Genomic DNA, 20,000 nt, shown 5'->3' with positions numbered 1-20,000 from the left:
TTCCCAGGCGGTCTCCCATCCAAGTACTAACCAGGCCCGACGCTGCTTAGCTTCCGAGATCAGACGAGATCGGGCGCTCTTTTTTTTTTTTTTTTTTTTTTATTAAAAATATTTCATAATACAAATTTTCCAATGTGTGCTTCACATTAGAAGTCTCACGACATAAAAGAAATAAACATGAAAAAATACATCACATTATCATCAACAAAGCAAAAGGAACACATTAACAATAAGATGAATTTTCAACCAATAGAAACATCAACAATACAATATAGTTGTCCACACAAAGACGAAAGAAAAGAAAAAAAAATTAAAAATAAGATAAAATATAATCTACTCATCTCGTATTTTTTGTTTAAAATCATGCCTTTTATACTTAAGATTTAGAAAGCTCTTTCTCTTCCTGGCAATTTGCACATGAAATTCTCTAAAACATTACAAACTGTTGGTGTAAAAACATCATAAAAAGCTTTCAGCATATTTTCACTTTTAAAATACACATATAATTGTTCTACATATACTTCTATTTTCCTTTTAAAAACAGTCCAAACCTCTAACACCATTTTTTCTTTTTTGGCCACAATTCTTCTTTCCCAAATTGCGCTTTTCATTAACATTATACACAGATTTATAAACTTTTTGTGTTGACCCTTCTTTTCCCAACCAAACATCACTACTCTTTTCCATTCCATTACACTTTCATCCCAACCTTCGCTCACATCTTTAATTAAACATTTACATTTCCTTAGAAAATCCTCCAATTCTTTACAATATAAAAACAAATGTAAAATCCCCTCTTCTTTTTCATGACACACTTTACACATTGGATTTTGTTCCATTCCCACCTTGTTTAAAACAGACTCAGTAAAAACCGCTTTATGCCTTATAAAATATTCCAAACATCCTAACTTTGTTTCAACACACCTCCCCCTCATGTTTCTCCATATACATTCTTCTTTTAGATCCTTGAATTTTTCCACCCAGTACTTATTTACAATCGGCTCTTTAAAAACACCATCTCTAAAAACACAATAAAACATTTTTACAGTACATTCTTTAAAATCATACATTTTTCCCCCCAGTTTCACAAAAATATTTCCCTCTGTTTGCTCTCCTTCCATACTCTCTATTCTTTTAATCCACTCTTTGGGTATTGCATTTTTAATAATTTCATATTTATTTGTTATTTCTTGTTTACTATATTCTTCTTTTGCTTCCTCCATCGCATCCACAATATATTGTATCGGTAAAAAACCCTCTTTAAATTCATACAAAACATCTCTCACTCTTGTTATCCCCACATCCATCCATTTTTTAAAAAATATTGCTTTCTCTTGTTTTAAAATGTTGTTATTTAAGAACAGAGGTTGATTTAAAATGTTTTCTCTTCCATGCGGATTGTACTCGATTTTCGTTAAAAAATTCCCCCAGGCACTAAAAATTTCTCTATAAAATTCGGGTAATCCTTCCGTCATCCAAATTTTTGTTTTCATCCATAATATTCCGTCCCCCATGTTAAAATCCCCACATTTGTTTAAAAAGTATTTCATTGTTTTTTTCCACTCAGTTTTGTTATCTTGTTGCAGGTATTTCTTAACAATTTTTACTCTCAATGCATTTTTTCGCTGTTCCACATCCATTAAACCTAAGCCCCCCTTCTCTATCGCCCCTAAAATCGTATTATGTGCAATCCTTGCTGGTTTCCCCTCCCATAAAAAGTCAAGAAAACATTTCTTCAACCTCCGTTCTGTCCATAAAGGTATTTCAGAAACATATAAAACATACCAAAGTTTAGAAACCATTAAAACATTCAATATTAAAACCTTCCCCTTCAAGTTTAAAGTTCTCAATTTCCAAAAATTTAATCTTCTCTCTATATCTGTTACTAGTTGCTCCCACATTTCATCTCTTACTTTCCTCTCATTCTTTCCCATTACAACTCCTAAAATCCTCATTTCTTCCACTTCCTTAAAATTAAAACAATCCATTAAAACCATAGCTTTACCAAATCTCATATATACCGTTTTCTCCTCATTTACTTTACTTCCAGACCCACTACAATATTCTTTTACCAACTTCATAACTTCTTTAACACTCTCTTTTCCCTTTACAATTATTGTTGTGTCATCAGCATATTGAAAAACTTTCCCCTCAGCCTTATTTCCCTCAATTTCTATCCCTATTATTCTTTCATTCTGTTTTATAGCCAGTCCCAAGGGTTCAGAAACAAGTGAGTACAATAATGCTGAGAGTGGACAACCCTGTCTTATTGACCTTGTTATTTTAAAACACTCTGTTAAAAACCCATTACATTTTATCTTTGTTAGTGCACCCTTATATAAAATCTCAATCCATTTAATAAAATTTTCCCCGAACCCAAAACTCCTTAAAACCTCAAATAAATACCCGTGCTCAACCCTATCAAAAGCTTTTTCAAAATCCAAACTAATTATATATCCTTCTTCATTTTTTTCTTTCATGTACCATATCGTGTCCCTTATACTCATTGTTATGTCGGCTATATCTCTTCCTTTGACTCCATATGCTTGGTTTGTTTTAATTATACTTGGCATTACTTCCTTTAATCTGTTTGCTAAAACCTTCGCTAAAATCTTAAGATCTGTATTCAACATCGTGATTGGTCTGTAGTTTTTTAGATCTACTTTTTCTCCTTTCCTTTTATATATCAATTTCATTAACCCCATCCTTGTTCTTTCATTAATCTCTTCCTTTTCAAAAATTTCTTTAAAAACCTCATTTAAAATCTTTGTTAAAACTTCTTTAAAACAGACATAAAATTCAGTTCCCAAACCATCTATTCCTGGACTTTTCTTTTTATTCAGTTGATTTATTGCTCTTTCAATCTCGTCTTCCCTGATTTCTTGGTCACATTCTTTTTTATGTTCCTCACTTACTTTTGCTTTTATCTGATTCAACAGTTCCTTTTTTTCCTCCTCTTCCACCCCCCTTGCACTAAACAGATCCTCATAAAAATTCTTTATTTCTTTTAAAATCTTTTCATTCCCTTCTACAATTTCCCCATTTTCCCCTCTTATTTCTTTTATCGTTTCAGCTTTCCCTCTCTTTTTTTCCAGATCAAAAAAGAACTTTGTACATTTTTCTCCCTCCACCACATATTTTGCTTTGCTTCTTAACCTCGCCCCCTCATATTCCTTTTCTTCTATTTCTTTCAGTTTCCCCTCCATTTCCTTTATCTTTTGTATGTCTTGAAATTCTTTATTCAGTTCCATTTCCAAACTTTCCTTTATTCCTCTTTCTTTGGATCTTTTGCATTTCTGAATAACACTACAATACCTGATTGAGAATTTTTTGATTAAAAACTTTACACTCTCCCACCATATTCTCTTATCCTCTTCATACATTCCATTTTCCTTTTCTTTTTCTATAATTTCTTTCACTTTTAAAACATAATCTTCATTCTTTAAAATCTGTGTATTTAAAATCCATACTCCCGGACCTCTTTGCATTTGACTCCAGTCCAACTTAAAAGATAAAATCTTATGATCGCTAAAACTTGTTTCTTTGTACTTAATATTTTCTATAAAATTCTCCACATTTCTTGTACATAAAACATAGTCAATTCTAGTTTGGCATACAAACTGCCCTACTATTTGTCTTCTCGAAAATTCTTTTTTCTTTTCATTTCTTTCTCTCCACACATCTATCATATTATTTTCATCCATTAATGCTTTTAATTCTTTTCTTCCTGTATCTGTTTTAAAAACCATTCCTTCAGCCATATCCTGTTTACTAAAAACTGTGTTAAAATCCCCCATCATAATTATTTCTTTATACTTCTTTACAATGTTTCTTAAAACATTAAAAAACTCTTTCTTTTCCTTATCTTCCACTGGTGCATGTACATTTACTAAAATCAAATCTCTTCCTTCATATTTTGTCTCAACTACCAAACATTTCCCCATCTTGTCCTTATACACACTTTTACTCACTTTAAAAACATCGTCCTTCATTAAAAAAGCCACACCTCTCCCAGCCCGCCCATCTCCATTATTATATAAAATACCTCCATCCCATCTCTTTTTATAATCATTCATCACATTTTCTCTCCAGTTTGTTTCTTGTAATGCAACAATGTCTTCCCTTTTACATTTTTCTTTTACTTTTTCAAACTTCCTCATGTCCATCAGACCCCTTGCATTAAAAGCAACACAACTTAAAACCATTAAAAGTAAATAAAAAAATACATAAAAATCATTATTCATCATTTTCTCCCTCCAGGACCCTTAGCACATCAAATCTGTTAGTCTCTGTCATAATCTTTTTTCTTGCACTTTCCAAATTTGGTTTTACCTTCAGTGCTCTCCTTCTTATTTGTCCTTTCCCTCCTCTGTCTTTGTCCATTTTGTCCATCTTTATTCCCTCTTCATTGTCCGTTTCTTTAACTTGATCCAACCTTCCTTGTCCATCTCTCTCCACATCACCCAGAAAAGTATTAAAACTGTCCGACATCTCCATCTCTGTCCATTGAGTGTCCTGCTCCACTGTTTGTTCGTTATTATTAATGTTGTCTTCTCTTCTTTCTCCTTCCTCTCTGCAGCTCGGTCCTCCTTCCGTTTCTTTTTGTTGTAGTCCTTCCTCCTCGTTGTTTCCTTCATGCACCTGTCTGCCCACCTGTTCTTCCCTTCCTCCTTCCTCTCCCTCCATCCAACATTCACATTTATTTAAAACTTCCTGACACCCCGGGCACCTGACAGCATTGCAATCTCGTGCAAAATGTCCCCTCTCCTCACATTTGTAGCACACAAAATTTGGGCATTCTATTAGCAGGTGATCCGGGCTCATGCACAGCCTACAGGTCTTCACCTGATGGCTGTGCATCACCCGGAAGTACTGCGGCCCTTCGGCTGTTTCTAGCCGTGTGCTATATGGCAACGATGCCACTTGCTTGGGGAACCTCACCTTAAGGAACCTTGTTCCATCTTCAATGTCGGTGCCCGGGTAGCGTCTTCTTTTAATTTTGGTAATGGGATCAACTCCCCATCCCTCCAATTTTCCTAAAATTTCTTTGTCATCCAGGTAGACAGGCAGGTGCATGAAGGAAACAACATAATCCCTGTTTTGTAGATTTTTTACTTCACAGTCCACTCCTTTTATTCTTAGTCCATCAATTAGTTTTTCACACGTTTCTTCTTTTTCCATTGTCAGTTCGTATTCTTTCCCTTGTCTTGGTCTTAGTGCTAAAATTTTGCCATGTCCACATTGTTCCGTTACAGCTTTAATAATGTCCTCCGCTCTCACCCCAATCACATTCTCCACATTCACAATCACTGTAGCTTCCTTTAAATATTGTCGCTCAACAAACTTTTCTCTTACTTCCTGTTTTTTTCCATTTGTAGCTCGTGGTCGTTTATCCAGTCCAATGTCGTTTGCCGTGCGTGTTCCTCCTGCCAGTCCAGTCTCGTTTGCCGTGCGTGTTCCTCCAGCCAGTCCAGTGTCCATTGCCGTGCGTGTTCCTCCTGCCAGTCCAGTGTCGTTTGCCATCCGTCTCTCTCCAGCCAGTTCTGTTTCGTAATCCATTAATCCGTCCGTTTTTTTTAAAGAAAAATAAGTTAAGAAAAAAAAGGTTTAACCACCCTCCAGCCAGCAAAAATGCTGCTGTTAGGTGGTTTTATAACTGAAAAAAAACACAAAAAAACTAACTTAAAGTAAAACCACTCACAAAACAAACAAAAAAAATCAAACACAAAATGGAGGAGAGCCTTCCTCTCCCAACTGCTGCCAACCACTTCCTGTTGCTCTCTAGCGCTCTCAGGTGGCGGTATGGCCATAAGCGAGGGCTGCTCCAAAAAGTGGGCTATTTAAAGATCAGCCTCCGTAAAAGCCAGCATATTATATAAATAGTGAAGAAAAGGCAAAAGCTTACAGCACCTGGTATTCCCAGGCGGTCTCCCATCCAAGTACTAACCAGGCCCGACGCTGCTTAGCTTCCGAGATCAGACGAGATCGGGCGCTCTCAGCGCGGTATGGCCATAAGCGAGGGCTGCTCCAAAAAGTGGGCTATTTAAAGATCAGCCTCCGTAAAAGCCAGCATATTATATAAATAGTGAAGAAAAGGCAAAAGCTTACAGCACCTGGTATTCCCAGGCGGTCTCCCATAAAAGTGTAACAATCGGCCTTATCAGCCGAGTTACAAGACTAAAATGGGGTCAGATTTAACTGTGAGAGATGACTAGTGGTTAAAAGAATGAGACATAAAAGAAAATTGGTTTAAATAGATTTGGTGTATTTACAAGGTTCACATAAAAGACTTTAAAACAACACGATAAAACTAGGTAAACTCTATTAAAAGAATACAGTTCATTTGTCCATACCCTAAAAACAGGTAAACTCTGTTAAAAGAATACAGTTCATTTGTCCATACCCTAAAAACAGTCCAAGAACCCCAGTGTGTTGATAAGTCCAATGTGAGTGTCCACCAGTGTATATACAATCCACAGAAAGTGTAATCCAAAGTTTGCAGGTGGTGAATGGAAAGGTGAGCTCTAAAATTAGCAACTCCTCAATCCAACAGTTTGGTGACTGTCCTTTGTTTGTCATGCTGCTCTCTTATACAGTTGTACTTCCTGCTTCCTGTCATGTGTCTAGTCACATGACAGGCCAACCATCCATTTATTAAAGACACATACACTTAAAATGTTAAGAGTAATAAAATGGCCTAAAAAACATGTAAAACACTTAAAACTCTATAATACATGTAAATGATTGTAATAAATAGAGCGGTAAAACACGTCTTTCTAAAAGCCAGCATATTATATAAATAGTGAAGAAAAGGCAAAAGCTTACAGCACCTGGTATTCCCAGGCGGTCTCCCATCCAAGTACTAACCAGGCCCGACGCTGCTTAGCTTCCGAGATCAGACGAGATCGGGCGCTCTCAGCGCGGTATGGCCATAAGCGAGGGCTGCTCCAAAAAGTGGGCTATTTAAAGATCAGCCTCCGTAAAAGCCAGCATATTATATAAATAGTGAAGAAAAGGCAAAAGCTTACAGCACCTGGTATTCCCAGGCGGTCTCCCATCCAAGTACTAACCAGGCCCGACGCTGCTTAGCTTCCGAGATCAGACGAGATCGGGCGCTCTCAGCGCGGTATGGCCATAAGAGAGGGCTGCTCCAAAAAGTGGGCTATTTAAAGATCAGCCTCCGTAAAAGCCAGCATATTATATAAATAGTGAAGAAAAGGCAAAAGCTTACAGCACCTGGTATTCCCAGGCGGTCTCCCATAAAAGTGTAACAATCGGCCTTATCAGCCGAGTTACAAGACTAAAATGGGGTCAGATTTAACTGTGAGAGATGACTAGTGGTTAAAAGAATGAGACATAAAAGAAAATTGGTTTAAATAGATTTGGTGTATTTACAAGGTTCACATAAAATACTTTAAAACAACACGATAAAACTAGGTAAACTCTGTTAAAAGAATACAGTTCATTTGTCCATACCCTAAAAACAGGTAAACTCTGTTAAAAGAATACAGTTCATTTGTCCATACCCTAAAAACAGTCCAAGAACCCCAGTGTGTTGATAAGTCCAATGTGAGTGTCCACCAGTGTATATACAATCCACAGAAAGTGTAATCCAAAGTTTGCAGGTGGTGAATGGAAAGGTGAGCTCTAAAATTAGCAACTCCTCAATCCAACAGTTTGGTGACTGTCCTTTGTTTGTCATGCTGCTCTCTTATACAGTTGTACTTCCTGCTTCCTGTCATGTGTCTAGTCACATGACAGGCCAACCATCCATTTATTAAAGACACATACACTTAAAATGTTAAGAGTAATAAAATGGCCTAAAAAACATGTAAAACACTTAAAACTCTATAATACATGTAAATGATTGTAATAAATAGAGCGGTAAAACACGTCTTTCTAAAAGCCAGCATATTATATAAATAGTGAAGAAAAGGCAAAAGCTTACAGCACCTGGTATTCCCAGGCGGTCTCCCATCCAAGTACTAACCAGGACCGACGCTGCTTAGCTTCCGAGATCAGACGAGATCGGGCGCTCTCAGCGCGGTATGGCCATAAGCGAGGGCTGCTCCAAAAAGTGGGCTATTTAAAGATCAGCCTCCGTAAAAGCCAGCATATTATATAAATAGTGAAGAAAAGGCAAAAGCTTACAGCACCTGGTATTCCCAGTCCAAGAACCCCAGTGTGTTGATAAGTCCAATGTGAGTGTCCACCAGTGTATATACAATCCACAGAAAGTGTAATCCAAAGTTTGCAGGTGGTGAATGGAAAGGTGAGCTCTAAAATTAGCAACTCCTCAATCCAACAGTTTGGTGACTGTCCTTTTTTTGTCATGCTGCTCTCTTATACAGTTGTACTTCCTGCTTCCTGTCATGTGTCTAGTCACATGACAGGCCAACCATCCATTTATTAAAGACACATACACTTAAAATGTTAAGAGTAATAAAATGGCCTAAAAAACATGTAAAACACTTAAAACTCTATAATACATGTAAATGATTGTAATAAATAGAGCGGTAAAACACGTCTTTCTAAAAGCCAGCATATTATATAAATAGTGAAGAAAAGGAAAAAGCTTACAGCACCTGGTATTCCCAGGCGGTCTCCCATCCAAGTACTAACCAGGCCCGACGCTGCTTAGCTTCCGAGATCAGACGAGATCGGGCGCTCTCAGCGCGGTATGGCCATAAGCGAGGGCTGCTCCAAAAAGTGGGCTATTTAAAGATCAGCCTCCGTAAAAGCCAGCATATTATATAAATAGTGAAGAAAAGGCAAAAGCTTACAGCACCTGGTATTCCCAGGCGGTCTCCCATCCAAGTACTAACCAGGCCCGACGCTGCTTAGCTTCCGAGATCAGACGAGATCGGGCGCTCTCAGCGCGGTATGGCCATAAGCGAGGGCTGCTCCAAAAAGTGGGCTATTTAAAGATCAGCCTCCGTAAAAGCCAGCATATTATATAAATAGTGAAGAAAAGGCAAAAGCTTACAGCACCTGGTATTCCCAGGCGGTCTCCCATAAAAGTGTAACAATCGGCCTTATCAGCCGAGTTACAAGACTAAAATGAGGTCAGATTTAACTGTGAGAGATGACTAGTGGTTAAAAGAATGAGACATAAAAGAAAATTGGTTTAAATAGATTTGGTGTATTTACAAGGTTCACATAAAAGACTTTAAAACAACACGATAAAACTAGGTAAACTCTGTTAAAAGAATACAGTTCATTTGTCCATACCCTAAAAACAGGTAAACTCCGTTAAAAGAATACAGTTCATTTGTCCATACCCTAAAAACAGTCCAAGAACCCCAGTGTGTTGATAAGTCCAATGTGAGTGTCCACCAGTGTATATACAATCCACAGAAAGTGTAATCCAAAGTTTGCAGGTGGTGAATGGAAAGGTGAGCTCTAAAATTAGCAACTCCTCAATCCAACAGTTTGGTGACTGTCCTTTGTTTGTCATGCTGCTCTCTTATACAGTTGTACTTCCTGCTTCCTGTCATGTGTCTAGTCACATGACAGGCCAACCATCCATTTATTAAAGACACATACACTTAAAATGTTAAGAGTAATAAAATGGCCTAAAAAACATGTAAAACACTTAAAACTCTATAATACATGTAAATGATTGTAATAAATAGAGCGGTAAAACACGTCTTTCTAAAAGCCAGCATATTATATAAATAGTGAAGAAAAGGCAAAAGCTTACAGCACCTGGTATTCCCAGGCGGTCTCCCATCCAAGTACTAACCAGGCCCGACGCTGCTTAGCTTCCGAGATCAGACGAGATCGGGCGCTCTCAGCACGGTATGGCCATAAGCGAGGGCTGCTCCAAAAAGTGGGCTATTTAAAGATCAGCCTCCGTAAAAGCCAGCATATTATATAAATAGTGAAGAAAAGGCAAAAGCTTACAGCACCTGGTATTCCCAGGCGGTCTCCCATCCAAGTACTAACCAGGCCCGACGCTGCTTAGCTTCCGAGATCAGACGAGATCGGGCGCTCTCAGCGCGGTATGGCCACAAGCGAGGGCCGCTCCAAAAAGTGGGCTATTTAAAGATCAGCCTCCGTAAAAGCCAGCATATTATATAAATAGTGAAGAAAAGGCAAAAGCTTACAGCACCTGGTATTCCCAGGCGGTCTCCCATCCAAGTACTAACCAGGCCCAACGCTGCTTAGCTTCCGAGATCAGACGAGATCGGGCGCTCTCTTTTTATTTCTTTTTTTTTTTTTTTTTTTTATTATCAAAAGTTTGAAAATTTTACATTTCACAAACTATATCATTACAATCCCTAACATGTTATATTAAGTACATGGATAACTGCTCAAAAATTTACATACATTTTCTTTTCATCATCCACATTTATGAGATTACAGTCCGTTAAATAAGCTTTTTCAAACACCTCTTTATCCAAATATTTCCACATAAGATAAACATTTTTCCTCAGTACATTTTTGAACATTGTACAGATATCTACATTTTTCCCTTCATAGAACGCTAAGTTCCTCTTTGCCCATATTGCGTATCTTGCATGGCTCAGTACATAATTGCAGAGATTTACTTTCTTATTTTTATAGTCTACACAATCTCCAAATAAAAACAGTTTCTTCCATTCATCTTGTTTAACATTCTTTCTCCAGTTTTCTTTGATTAGTTCTTTTAGCTTTTCATGAAAACCCTCAAGTTCTCTGCACTCTAAAAAAACATGCATCAACGTTTCTGGAACAGATCTACACACATCACAATCCCTATTTATGTTCTTATTTATCTGGTGAAGGACTAATTTCGTGTAGATTCTGTTGTGTCTTAATTTAAAATCCAGGTTTTCACATTCTATTCCATTGTATTTTACACAAAGATTTTCCCAAATTTCCTTAACCTTTAAGCCAGGAAGCACTTTAGGCCACACATTTTCTGATGCCGGTAATTTGATCTCTTTCTTCAAAATAAATTTGTACATCATATTAGTAGATACTTCCTCTAGCAGTCTTTTCCCATCACCTCCATCAAAAAACAAATCAGGCAATCCCCATTCCCCAGGTTTAACAGTTTCATTTTCAATTCTCTCTATTCTTTTCCATGCTTTGGGCAGACTTGTCTTAATATTTTCACACATCGAGTCCACCTTTGACATTTCGATTTCATCATCCCACTCCGAAACACAATCATATATGGCTCTGTTAGGTAAGAACCCTCTTACATATTCATATGCTATATCTTTAACTTGTCTCACTCCAGCTTTCATATACAGTTTGTCATAAATCACTCTCTCTTTCATTCTAATTTTTGGATTTAAAAATATTGGTTGTTTTAAAATTTGATTTATGTTTTCACACTCATACTGTATATTTCCTATGACCTCTGCCCACACGCTAAGCACTTCCTGATAAAACAGTGATATTTTGTCATACATCGGCTTTTTCAATCCCATAAAAAGCCCTTCTTCCCCACATCCACTACATTTGTCCAGTACATCCTTCATATAACCTTTCCATCCACAATCCATTTTATCATATAAATACTTCTTCATCGTTTTTACCCTTATGGCCTTCTTTTTAACTTCTAGGTCAATCAATCCTAATCCTCCTTCTTTATAACTTGCAATTAATGTTTTCCTTGCTATTTTAACTCCTTTCCCTCCCCATATAAAATCATTTGTTATCTCAGTCATCTCGTTAATTACCCATTGTGGTAAATCAACTGCGCCTAAAATATAGTTGCATTTGGAGAGCAACAAAGAGTTCACAACCGTAACTTTCCCTCTTAACATTAGTTCTCTTAATTTCCAGAATTGGAGTACTTGCTTTATTTTATTTAAAATCCCCGTCCATGTGGCATCCCTTGCACCCTTTGTATTCTCTCCAATTTGAACTCCTAAAATATTAACATAATCTTTAGCAATTTTAAAAGGGATGTCACACCCTCTCAAGTCCACACTTCCTATACTCATTATTTCTGATTTTTCAATGTTTATTTTTGCCCCCGATGCTTTCCCATACATTTCAATGTGCTTCATTATATTTTTTATACTTTCTACATCTTTAATCGGAAAATGTTGTATCGTCCGCGTATTGGTGTATTACGCTCTCACCACTATTTGGTATTTGGATACCCTTTATCTTTTTGTCCGCTCTAACCCTTATGGCTAGTGGTTCAACCGATATTGCATATAATAAAGCAGACATCGGACATCCTTGTCTCACTGACCTTTCAAGTGGAAAAGGGTCTGTCAAAACCCCATTTACTTTAACACAACTTTCCGCTTTACTGTATAGCAGATTGATCCATTCCAGTATTCTATTCCCGAAACCAAATTTCCTCATTGTTTGCTCCAGGTAAGCATGTTCCACTCTATCAAAAGCCTTATTTAAATCAATACATAAAATTATTCCACCTTCTTGATCCTCCCTCATACTTCCCACCACATCTCTTATTGTGCAAATTGTATCCGTTATATCTCTTCCTGGGATACTATAAGCTTGATTTGGCGCAATTATGGTCCCTATGACCATTTTGAGTCTATTTGCTAAAATTTTTGTTAAAATTTTATACTCTGTATTTAATAAGCTTAGAGGTCTGTAGTTTTCTAATTTAAGTGGACTGCCCTTATTTTTAAAAAGAATCGTTATCATCCCCTTACTCATAGATTTTGGCACTTCCTTTTTTTCCTCCATCTCCTTAAACAATTTTAACAATATCGGTGACAAAATTTTAACAAAGATCTTATAAAATTCGTGTATTAATCCATCTGCCCCTGGGCTTTTATTTGGCTTTGTCTGTTTAATTGCTTCTTCTACTTCTTCTAGAGTTATGTCTCCCTCACACAACTCCCTATCTTCATCGCTAAGGCTTATATTTACATTACTTAAAACTCTATCTATATCTTCTTGTTTTATGTTCTCTTTTTTATATAAATTTCTATAGAACCTATCTACCCTTTCTAATATTTCTACATAGTCTGTAACTTTCCCCCCATCTTCGTCTTCCAATTCCCTAATGAATTTCTTACCTTGTTTTTTCTTCTCTAAATTCAAAAAAAATTTTGTACATCTTTCCCCATCTAAAACATATTGTGCCCTGCTCCTTATTTTTGCACCTTTACATTTTTCTTTTTCAAACACCTCTATTTCTGCTTTTATCTGACAATATAGTTCTTTAGTATATTCAGGATTATTTTCAATTTTCTCAACTTCTTCTTCCAATAATTTGTGCATAGTATCCACTTTGCATTTTTCCATATGATTTCTCTGTTTCGAGTATCTAATACTCAACCTTTTAATTTTCTTTTTTAATCTACCCCACCATTCACATATATTTTCTTCATATAAGGAGTTTTCCATTTCGTATTTAATACACTTCTCTATACTTTTTCTATACGCATCTTCCTTTAATAACGCAGAATTTAGACACGACGTACCACCCCCTTTTTCTTCAAAGTTTCCCCCTAATTTCACTGTCATTACTGCATGATCACTTATACCTGTGAAGTTATAACTCACCTTCTTTATATGTTGTAAAATATCTCTTTTGACCAAACATAAATCTATTCTACTTTGTTTAAGGTCCCCATTACCATTTGCCTTCTTGAAAATTCGCTCTTGTAAGGGTTTTCCTCTCTCCAGGCATCTGCCATATCCTTACTCTGCATTAACATTTTTAAACATTTTCTAGAAGGATCCTCTCTGTATACCATATTATTAGCTATGTCTAGTCTTGTACATTTGACATTAAAATCTCCCACCACTATACAATTCTCAATACATAAAGGTTTAAGCATCATAAAAACCTCTTTTCTTTCATTTTCCACGTTTGGAGCATACATATTAACTAATCTATATTTATCTTTTTGAAGTGTAAAATCTATTCCTAATATCCTCCCTTTACCATCATTTTGTATTTGTTTTATATTATACATCCTCCCAACTCTAATCAAAATTGCTACTCCACGGGCTTTTTGGGTGCCGTGGTTTACATATATCTCCTCATCCCAGACCTTTTTAACCCCTTCCATTAAATCATCTGTCCAATTTGTCTCCTGTAGACATATTACTTGAGCATTAAGCCCACTTATCACCCGTTTAAATTTGTCCATATCCCTCAGGCCATTACAATTCAAACAAGCAATGCTCAATACTTCATCCATAAGAAAAATAAAAAAAAAATAATAGCATAAACATTTATGTATCTCATTAACAGATATTGCGTCTTACTTTTTGGCGCTGCCTCCTCCACCCTTTTCCATTTTCCTCTTAAGTTGCTTAGAAACAGCTTAATTTTTCCCAGTTTCGTCCATAAGGTTTATCAAAGTAACGTTAGTCTCTTGTACAGTCATCCCTTCTTCTTCTTCCTCGTCTCCTTTTCCTTCTTGTATTCTCGTCGATACTCCTGCTTTTCCCACTCCCATATCTCGTTGATTTTTGCTATCATCTCTTTTATTTCTCCCATCACCGTCGGTTGTCATTTCATTGTCCATCCCTCCGCTTACGTTAGTATGCCTCCTGGTGCTTTTCCCAGACCATCCTGCCTCCATTATGTTATCCAGCTCACTCCATTCCTCGCCTCCTTCTTCACCACTTGATTGTTGGGTCTCTTCCATTTCACCATACAGGTCTACTGTGTCCCCCGTCTCTTCTTTGTTGTCGTCCTCTTGTGCTGCGTTGCATACACACAATTCATTTATTTTCCAACACACAGTGCAGCTCCCTTCGCTGCATTCCCGTGCATAGTGTCCTTGCCCGCCACACTTATAACATTTGAAGTTTGGGCAGTCTTTAACAATATGTCCTGGCTGTATGCACAGGCGACATACCTTCACCTGTCTGTCGTGTATCACCCGAAAGAGCTCGGTTCCTCCCACTATCTCGAACTTCGTTGAATATGGGAGTGATTTTACCTTTTCAGTAAACTTGACCTTTAGGAACCTTGTCCCGTCAGCGATTCCAGTCCCTGGCCACATTCTCCTTTTCACCGTAGAAGCCGCTGTCACTCCCCAGTCTGTTAATTTCTTTATTATTTCCTCATCAGTTATGTAGGTTGGCAGGTTCAGGAAAGAGACCACAGTCTCGCTGTTATTGATCTCCTTCACCAATATACTCCCGTTTCTAATTTTTATTCCATCTAATAACTTCTTTTTCCCTTTCTCCTCCTGCATGGTCAGTTCATATTCCCTTGGATTCTTGTATCTACAGCCAATGACCTCACCGCACTCTTCTTTTACTTTCCGCAATAATTCCATCATCGTAATTCTTTCATTTCCAACTATTTCTACCAGCACAGTTAATTTCTTCTCATAACTCCGACCTGTTGCTACATTTCCATCCTCCATTCTCCATGCCGAAACATTGTCTTTCTCCTTATTAGTTTCCATCTTGTCCGTAGCACACGCACCGGGTAACCCCACTCCCAGTAGCACCCCAAACAGCAAAACGCTGTTTGGGGAGAAGTCTTACACCTCCTTATAAACTCCTCAGTTTGCCTCCCAAATTTAAAACCAGAAAAAAAAATGAACAAAAATATTCCTTCAACCAAACTTTCCTTCTGATTTCAGCACTGAATTAACTCACTTCCTGGATCGTACCACTATCTTTCTTTATACTTCTTTACAATGTTTCTTAAAACATTAAAAAACTCTTTCTTTTCCTTATCTTCCACTGGTGCATGTACATTTACTAAAATCAAATCTCTTCCTTCATATTTTGTCTCAACTACCAAACATTTCCCCATCTTGTCCTTATACACACTTTTACTCACTTTAAAAACATCGTCCTTCATTAAAAAAGCCACACCTCTCCCAGCCCGCCCATCTCCATTATTATATAAAATACCTCCATCCCATCTCTTTTTATAATCATTCATCACATTTTCTCTCCAGTTTGTTTCTTGTAATGCAACAATGTCTTCCCTTTTACATTTTTCTTTTACTTTTTCAAACTTCCCCATATCCATCAGACCCCTTGCATTAAAAGCAACACAACTTAAAACCATTAAAAGTAAATAAAAGAAATACTTAAAAATCATTATTCATCATTTTCTCCCTCCAGGCCCCTTAGCACATCAAATCTGTTAGTCTCTGTCATAATCTTTTTTCTTGCACTTCCCAAATTTGGTTTTACCTTCAGTGCTCTCCTTCTTATTTGTCCTTTCCCTCCTCTGTCTTTGTCCATTTTGTCCATCTTTATTCCCTCTTCATTGTCCGTTTCTTTAACTTGATCCAACCTTCCTTGTCCATCTCTCTCCACATCACCCAGAAAAGTATTAAAACTGTCCGACATCTCCATCTCTGTCCATTGAGTGTCCTGCTCCACTGTTTGTTCGTTATTATTAATGTTGTCTTCTCTTCTTTCTCCTTCCTCTCTGCAGCTCGGTCCTCCTTCCGTTTCTTTTTGTTGTAGTCCTTCCTCCTCGTTGTTTCCTTCATGCACCTGTCTGCCCACCTGTTCTTCCCTTCCTACTTCCTCTCCCTCCATCCAACATTCACATTTATTTAAAACTTCCTGACACCCCGGGCACCTGACAGCATTGCAATCTCGTGCAAAATGTCCCCTCTCCTCACATTTGTAGCACACAAAATTTGGGCATTCTATTAGCAGGTGATCCGGGCTCATGCACAGCCTACAGGTCTTCACCTGATGGCTGTGCATCACCCGGAAGTACTGCGGCCCTTCGGCTGTTTCTAGCCGTGTGCTATATGGCAACGATGCCACTTGCTTGGGGAACCTCACCTTAAGGAACCTTGTTCCATCTTCAATGTCGGTGCCCGGGTAGCGTCTTCTTTTAATTTTGGTAATGGGATCAACTCCCCATCCCTCCAATTTTCCTAAAATTTCTTTGTCATCCAGGTAGACAGGCAGGTGCATGAAGGAAACAACATAATCCCTGTTTTGTAGATTTTTTACTTCACAGTCCACTCCTTTTATTCTTAGTCCATCAATTAGTTTTTCACACGTTTCTTCTTTTTCCATTGTCAGTTCGTATTCTTTCCCTTGCCTTGGTCTTAGTGCTAAAATTTTGCCATGTCCACATTGTTCCGTTACAGCTTTAATAATGTCCTCCGCTCTCACCCCAATCACATTCTCCACATTCACAATCACTGTAGCTTCCTTTAAATATTGTCGCTCAACAAACTTTTCTCTTATTTCCTGTTTTTTTCCATTTGTAGCTCGTGGTCGTTTATCCAGTCCAATGTCGTTTGCCGTGCGTGTTCCTCCTGCCAGTCCAGTCTCGTTTGCCGTGCTTGTTCCTCCAGCCAGTCCAGTGTCCATTGCCGTGCGTGTTCCTCCTGCCAGTCCAGTGTCGTTTGCCATCCGTCTCTCTCCAGCCAGTTCTGTTTCGTTATCCATTAATCCGTCCGTTTTTTTTAAAGAAAAATAAGTTAAGAAAAAAAAAGGTTTAACCACCCTCCAGCCAGCAAAAATGCTGCTGTTAGGTGGTTTTATAACTGAAAAAAACACAAAAAAACTAACTTAAAGTAAAACCACTCACAAAACAAACAAAAAAAATGAAACACAAAATGGAGGAGAGCCTTCCTCTCCAAACTGCTGCCAACCACTTCCTGTTGCTCTCTAGCGCTCTCAGGTGGCGGTATGGCCATAAGCGAGGGCTGCTCCAAAAAGTGGGCTATTTAAAGATCAGCCTCCGTAAAAGCCAGCATATTATATAAATAGTGAAGAAAAGGCAAAAGCTTACAGCACCTGGTATTCCCAGGCGGTCTCCCATAAAAGTGTAACAATCGGCCTTATCAGCCGAGTTACAAGACTAAAATGGGGTCAGATTTAACTGTGAGAGATGACTAGTGGTTAAAAGAATGAGACATAAAAGAAAATTGGTTTAAATAGATTTGGTGTATTTACAAGGTTCACATAAAAGACTTTAAAACAACACGATAAAACTAGGTAAACTCTGTTAAAAGAATACAGTTCATTTGTCCATACCCTAAAAACAGGTAAACTCTGTTAAAAGAATACAGTTCATTTGTCCATACCCTAAAAACAGTCCAAAAACCCCAGTGTGTTGATAAGTCCAATGTGAGTGTCCACCAGTGTATATACAATCCACAGAAAGTGTAATCCAAAGTTTGCAGGTGGTGAATGGAAAGGTGAGCTCTAAAATTAGCAACTCCTCAATCCAACAGTTTGGTGACTGTCCTTTGTTTGTCATGCTGCTCTCTTATACAGTTGTACTTCCTGCTTCCTGTCATGTGTCTAGTCACATGACAGGACAACCATCCATTTATTAAAGACACATACACTTAAAATGTTAAGAGTAATAAAATGGCCTAAAAAACATGTAAAACACTTAAAACTCTATAATACATGTAAATGATTGTAATAAATAGAGCGGTAAAACACGTCTTTCTAAAAGCCAGCATATTATATAAATAGTGAAGAAAAGGCAAAAGCTTACAGCACCTGGTATTCCCAGGCGGTCTCCCATCCAAGTACTAACCAGGCCCGACGCTGCTTAGCTTCCGAGATCAGACGAGATCGGGCGCTCTCAGCTCGGTATGGCCATAAGCGAGGGCTGCTCCAAAAAGTGGGCTATTTAAAGATCAGCCTCCGTAAAAGCCAGCATATTATATAAATAGTGAAGAAAAGGCAAAAGCTTACAGCACCTGGTATTCCCAGGCGGTCTCCCATCCAAGTACTAACCAGGCCCGACGCTGCTTAGCTTCCGAGATCAGACGAGATCGGGCGCTCTCAGCGCGGTATGGCCATAAGCAAGGGCTGCTCCAAAAAGTGGGCTATTTAAAGATCAGCCTCCGTAAAAGCCAGCATATTATATAAATAGTGAAGAAAAGGCAAAAGCTTACAGCACCTGGTATTCCCAGGCGGTCTCCCATAAAAGTGTAACAATCGGCCTTATCAGCCGAGTTACAAGACTAAAATGAGGTCAGATTTAACTGTGAGAGATGACTAGTGGTTAAAAGAATGAGACATAAAAGAAAATTGGTTTAAATAGATTTGGTGTATTTACAAGGTTCACATAAAAGACTTTAAAACAACACGATAAAACTAGGTAAACTCTGTTAAAAGAATACAGTTCATTTGTCCATACCCTAAAAACAGGTAAACTCTGTTAAAAGAATACAGTTCATTTGTCCATACCCTAAAAACAGTCCAAGAACCCCAGTGTGTTGATAAGTCCAATGTGAGTGTCCACCAGTGTATATACAATCCACAGAAAGTGTAATCCAAAGTTTGCAGGTGGTGAATGGAAAGGTGAGCTCTAAAATTAGCAACTCCTCAATCCAACAGTTTGGCGACTGTCCTTTGTTTGTCATGCTGCTCTCTTATACAGTTGTACTTCCTGCTTCCTGTCATGTGTCTAGTCACATGACAGGCCAACCATCCATTTATTAAAGACACATACACTTAAAATGTTAAGAGTAATAAAATGGCCTAAAAAACATGTAAAACACTTAAAACTCTATAATACATGTAAATGATTGTAATAAATAGAGCGGTAAAACACGTCTTTCTAAAAGCCAGCATATTATATAAATAGTGAAGAAAAGGCAAAAGCTTACAGCACCTGGTATTCCCAGGCGGTCTCCCATCCAAGTACTAACCAGGCCCGACGCTGCTTAGCTTCCGAGATCAGACGAGATCGGGCGCTCTCAGCTCGGTATGGCCATAAGCGAGGGCTGCTCCAAAAAGTGGGCTATTTAAAGATCAGCCTCCGTAAAAGCCAGCATATTATATAAATAGTGAAGAAAAGGCAAAAGCTTACAGCACCTGGTATTCCCAGGCGGTCTCCCATCCAAGTACTAACCAGGCCCGACGCTGCTTAGCTTCCGAGATCAGACGAGATCGGGCGCTCTCAGCGCGGTATGGCCATAAGCAAGGGCTGCTCCAAAAAGTGGGCTATTTAAAGATCAGCCTCCGTAAAAGCCAGCATATTATATAAATAGTGAAGAAAAGGCAAAAGCTTACAGCACCTGGTATTCCCAGGCGGTCTCCCATAAAAGTGTAACAATCGGCCTTATCAGCCGAGTTACAAGACTAAAATG

General features: G+C 38.1%; 12 non-coding genes across 12 annotated transcripts; all 12 read right to left on the bottom strand.

Moving 5' to 3' along the window:
• Positions 1–5,898: 5,898 nt before the first annotated feature.
• On the bottom strand, positions 5,899–6,017 carry LOC141293343 (5S ribosomal RNA). The gene has a single exon (XR_012340727.1). It is a non-coding gene; the product is annotated as a 5S ribosomal RNA (ribosomal RNA).
• An 801-nt stretch (positions 6,018–6,818) lies between these two features.
• On the bottom strand, positions 6,819–6,937 carry LOC141293337 (5S ribosomal RNA). Its single transcript, XR_012340725.1, has one exon. It is a non-coding gene; the product is annotated as a 5S ribosomal RNA (ribosomal RNA).
• An 84-nt stretch (positions 6,938–7,021) lies between these two features.
• On the bottom strand, positions 7,022–7,140 carry LOC141310946 (5S ribosomal RNA). Its single transcript, XR_012348427.1, has one exon. It is a non-coding gene; the product is annotated as a 5S ribosomal RNA (ribosomal RNA).
• Positions 7,141–7,941: 801 nt separating this feature from the next.
• On the bottom strand, positions 7,942–8,060 carry LOC141315226 (5S ribosomal RNA). The gene has a single exon (XR_012350771.1). It is a non-coding gene; the product is annotated as a 5S ribosomal RNA (ribosomal RNA).
• A 513-nt stretch (positions 8,061–8,573) lies between these two features.
• On the bottom strand, positions 8,574–8,692 carry LOC141293332 (5S ribosomal RNA). Its single transcript, XR_012340724.1, has one exon. It is a non-coding gene; the product is annotated as a 5S ribosomal RNA (ribosomal RNA).
• Positions 8,693–8,776: 84 nt separating this feature from the next.
• On the bottom strand, positions 8,777–8,895 carry LOC141293328 (5S ribosomal RNA). Its single transcript, XR_012340721.1, has one exon. It is a non-coding gene; the product is annotated as a 5S ribosomal RNA (ribosomal RNA).
• An 801-nt stretch (positions 8,896–9,696) lies between these two features.
• LOC141297868 (5S ribosomal RNA) lies at positions 9,697–9,815 on the bottom strand. Its single transcript, XR_012341477.1, has one exon. It is a non-coding gene; the product is annotated as a 5S ribosomal RNA (ribosomal RNA).
• An 84-nt stretch (positions 9,816–9,899) lies between these two features.
• Positions 9,900–10,018, bottom strand: LOC141297005 (5S ribosomal RNA). The gene has a single exon (XR_012341321.1). It is a non-coding gene; the product is annotated as a 5S ribosomal RNA (ribosomal RNA).
• Positions 10,019–18,387: 8,369 nt separating this feature from the next.
• LOC141316729 (5S ribosomal RNA) lies at positions 18,388–18,506 on the bottom strand. Its single transcript, XR_012351558.1, has one exon. It is a non-coding gene; the product is annotated as a 5S ribosomal RNA (ribosomal RNA).
• Positions 18,507–18,590: 84 nt separating this feature from the next.
• LOC141293322 (5S ribosomal RNA) lies at positions 18,591–18,709 on the bottom strand. The gene has a single exon (XR_012340719.1). It is a non-coding gene; the product is annotated as a 5S ribosomal RNA (ribosomal RNA).
• An 801-nt stretch (positions 18,710–19,510) lies between these two features.
• LOC141316718 (5S ribosomal RNA) lies at positions 19,511–19,629 on the bottom strand. Its single transcript, XR_012351550.1, has one exon. It is a non-coding gene; the product is annotated as a 5S ribosomal RNA (ribosomal RNA).
• An 84-nt stretch (positions 19,630–19,713) lies between these two features.
• LOC141293310 (5S ribosomal RNA) lies at positions 19,714–19,832 on the bottom strand. The gene has a single exon (XR_012340715.1). It is a non-coding gene; the product is annotated as a 5S ribosomal RNA (ribosomal RNA).
• Positions 19,833–20,000: the final 168 nt, after the last annotated feature.

This window comes from Garra rufa, chromosome 1 (assembly GCF_049309525.1).
Source record: "Garra rufa chromosome 1, GarRuf1.0, whole genome shotgun sequence".
NCBI classification, from domain to species: Eukaryota; Metazoa; Chordata; class Actinopteri; order Cypriniformes; family Cyprinidae; genus Garra; species Garra rufa.
Note: the sequence above shows the minus strand (reverse complement) of the source record. Positions and strands in the feature narration are given on the sequence as shown.